The sequence below is a fragment of the Tamandua tetradactyla genome, chromosome 25 (assembly GCF_023851605.1).
Source record: "Tamandua tetradactyla isolate mTamTet1 chromosome 25, mTamTet1.pri, whole genome shotgun sequence".
In the NCBI taxonomy this organism is placed as follows: Eukaryota; Metazoa; Chordata; class Mammalia; order Pilosa; family Myrmecophagidae; genus Tamandua; species Tamandua tetradactyla.
Genome location: NC_135351.1, coordinates 26,476,832 through 26,480,763, shown reverse-complemented (window position 1 = coordinate 26,480,763; position 3,932 = coordinate 26,476,832).

Sequence of the window (3,932 nt, the reverse complement as noted above, 5' to 3'; positions counted from 1 at the left end):
TTGAAGCTTTTTCCAAAATGGTTCCTCTTAAAGGACTCCAGTAAGTGATCCACCTTGAATGGATAGATACAACATCCCCAAAAAACCACCTATTTGACAAGTCTCTCTTACAGTTGGGTGGGTAACATCTCCATGGAAACAACTTAATCAGAATGATCCCACCTAGCAACATTGAAACAGGATTAAAAAACATGGCTTTTGGGGGGTGTACACAACAGTTTAAAACAAGCACAGTAAGGAAGCATGAAACTTCTCACTCCCTTCTTCTTTTTCAGGATGTTTTTGATGCCACCATATATATTTTTTGAAGCCTAAGCAACTAGAAGATGTGAGAGATCAACAGGATGAGCTTGTTTTCAGGTGTGGGTGGGTGGAAAACAGGAGCTCTGTTAAGAAAATGTAAAATTTGAGGCACCGAAGTACATTTCCAACTGGAGTTGTGAAAGAGGCAGTTGGATATAAAATTATGGAATTCAGAAGACAGGTCTGGGCTGAAAATATTCCATGGGACTCAGCAGCAGATGGATAGTAATTAAAGAATTAGTCATGAGAGATGATATGATCACCAGTTAAAGACTTTAGTAATCTTGAAGACAAATGGAACTAAACCAAATCAAATTACTTTGTCATGTTTTCATATAAATTATAATTTAAAAGTAAATTCATAAATGTTTGGTTATCCTGTTTCTATATACATACACATTTTGCATGTACATATATACATACATGCATCTATCTACCTATCCATCATCTGTCTACATGCATCTATCTATATCTACCCATCACAGTTCATCTCCACAGAAGCCTCACTGTGTGACATCTATTACCTTCTTGAACTTGCCGTGCATCCAAAGGCCAGCTGTCACGCTTACAGTCTCAGAAAATGGATTTTATTGGTACAATGAGTCTATATAGTGACAAAGACTGCTAGTGGTTGAACAAGGCCATTTTCTTTACTTCTTGGGGACATGCTACATTGCTCAACTCCATTGCTGTTAGGTGTACCAATGAGTAGTGGAAGTGACATATTCCAGTGCTGGTTCATAAAAATAACTGTGTACATTCCTCTATGATCTTTTCTCTTTCATTGGATTGAATAATCCTAGGAATCTAATTGTTTAAGATAATGGGCTTTCCTTAGCCTGAACCCCAAATGACTACAAAGAATAATAGATCTAGCTGCAGAAATTTTTACTCATTCAGCATTGTTATGTGGAAAAGTAGTAAGTAATTGTTTTGTGTCTGCCAGACCAGCTATTCTCTTCTTTTAAATAAAACTGTTGCCATCCCCCAAAATGCTGTGTGTGTAAGGGCAAAATGGTAAGCTTTTGCATACCAGAGTTTTCATTAGTTTCCCTCAATCTTCTCCAATTAGAAATACAGCTAAATATTTAATGGGTACATTATGTAAACCTCACCTCAAGTCTCCTCAATTCCATAGTTTCAGGTACTTTACTACCCTTTTTATATCTTCTTATATTGAAATCTTATAATATCTTCTTAATTTGAAATTTTGGCTGTTAATAAAGTAGATTTGTCTGAGATGTTAAAACATAATCAAAATGTTGCTTGGTAAGAATAAATTTAGAACAAAGGGAACCAGATGTATTAGGTACTTAATACCATCAGGCTAAGATAGCAGATATACTCATTTGAAAACAGGAATAATTTTTTAATGACACCAGAATATGATTAATTAGTGCTTCAGTAATTTTATATTTGAGATAGTCTCCAGATGGTACCACTTTTGAGATTCCTTTTCCATGCTTCTACTGGCTGACCATCCCTATCTTTATTAACCCTTCCCTTCTTTACACATGGTAGTTACAATGATGTTTTACTGGTCCAGGACCTTTGGCTCTAACCAATTATGCTTGTTTTTACCTTTTCATTGAAAATTCATTGTGTTCCTTTTTTTCCCCCCTAACTTTTGTGGAAACAGGGTGATTTTCAACTATACACAAATAGTTTAACCTAACAATAGTTGGACTCTCTGAAGTCTTTAAAAAGTGATTCTTCTTGTAATGCCTAAAGATCAATTGTGCAAACCTCTATCCCATAGATTTGGGAAGTTGCTTCTTCTTGAGGGGTAATCACTGTGAACTCCTAAGGTCAGTCATCACCTTAACCTACTAATCTGCCAAAGCATTTCATTTAGGCTCCCTGTAGATTAACTCTTGCGATAGACTTCTCCATATCTCTGCCACTTGCTTTGCCAGAAACTGCTTTTTCCGAAGCGTGGGCATAACTGGTCTTTCAATTTGTCAAAGCGCAGCTTATGCTAAGCCAACTATAATACAACTTTAAAGGTGGCTTGGGAAAAACAAAAATAAAATATAGAAACTAATTACCACTGCTGTGTCTTGTCCTCAGGATCTAACTGAGGAAGAGGCAGTCTTCTCATCCATCACTTCAAGTCCACCTCCCTCCTTTCCTGCCCTTAAATTATTGATAGAAAGAAGTCTTACCATTCCCCTCAGAGGAAATGACTCGCCCCAAAACAAAGAGTTTGGAGGTAGCCTTCAAATGAGATACATACGTGTGTATTGCCAAATGCCTGCCTATTCTGTCTTAAATTGTGCCAGCACATACATGAGACTAACAGTATAACATATTTTGTGTTATGCTGTCTTGGGCAGTCTTTTTTTCATAATATTCTGCCAAGGTGAGATTACAAAGATGTTCAAATCATCAGGACTTTTATGTACTATGCTTTCATTCTAGTTCTATCACATTGTTCTGAAGTGCAGATTCACTTCTCTTGTTCTCACTCTGAAGATGAATCGCTTCCTAATGGTTAGCAGGCTTCCAGGACAGCTGACCCTTTCATGTTGTCAATCTGAAAGTTGCTTGGGGTCAGCCCTAGACTAGCAAGAAGTCTCTTCACTAATTCATGCGGCCATCTCCATTTCTTGCTCCCCAAGGACTCCAATTCATGGTTCTGAGAATAAGGTTTTTTTTAAGGGAAGTCAAAAGTTGTTAGGAAAACTGTTGACTGCTGAAATGCCCATATATTTCAAGCAAAATTATTGAAATTGTATGTGTTGTGTGCCTGCGAGATAGAATATAACTTAATCTTTTTTTTAAAAGACGAGGAAAAGAAAATATTTCAGTTTCATTATATCTTACTGGTGGGAAAAAAATCACTATTCCCTGAAATGTTACATAATATTTTGTGCCAAATGGAGAATTTTACCAGAAAGGTACTAAGGTAATTTGGGGTCCACATACTCATAGATTCTTCATTTTCTAATATGTTCTTTCCTGGTAGTCAGCAAGATCCTAATGCTTTGCTCAACTACTCAAAGAAGTGATTTCTTCTCAGTAAATTAAATCAATTTCCTTTCTGGGTCTAGGAAATTTTATTTTCTCTTGTCTTTATTCAATTTTCAATTCATTCTTCCCAGAGCAAAAATCAATGTCTTCCTTTGATTTCATGGCAGGTATTCCTATTTCTTTTGCATTATAATAAAGCCAGGAAAAAGCAAAATTATATTAAGTATCATTCCAGCTTTGAAGTAATACTGGGGCAAAGTAATCAACTAATAGCAGATCTTTCTAAGTTCATGTAAAATACCAAGAAAATAATGTTCAAGTAGATGAAAACTACTTGAATAATAGGAACCCTGTGGTTGGGTATACCATTTCAGCATAATAATGTAAAGCCAAGGTAAGTATTCACATCTTAACTCTCAGAACATTTTAGACTATAGTGATAGGTTTATTACGATTTGATTATTCTTTCTTAGCGCAATTCTACCTCTATTGGTTTCTATTTGATATTGGTACAATAACCTCCCTGGAAAAAATCACAGAAACATTTTGTCAGGAAACCAAAACTGAGGTGAAATTCAGGTTCTTCTTTTGCATTTGTTCTAACAAAAGGTAAAAATATATAGCAAGTGTGGGTATTTTAATTGTGACCATTTGTA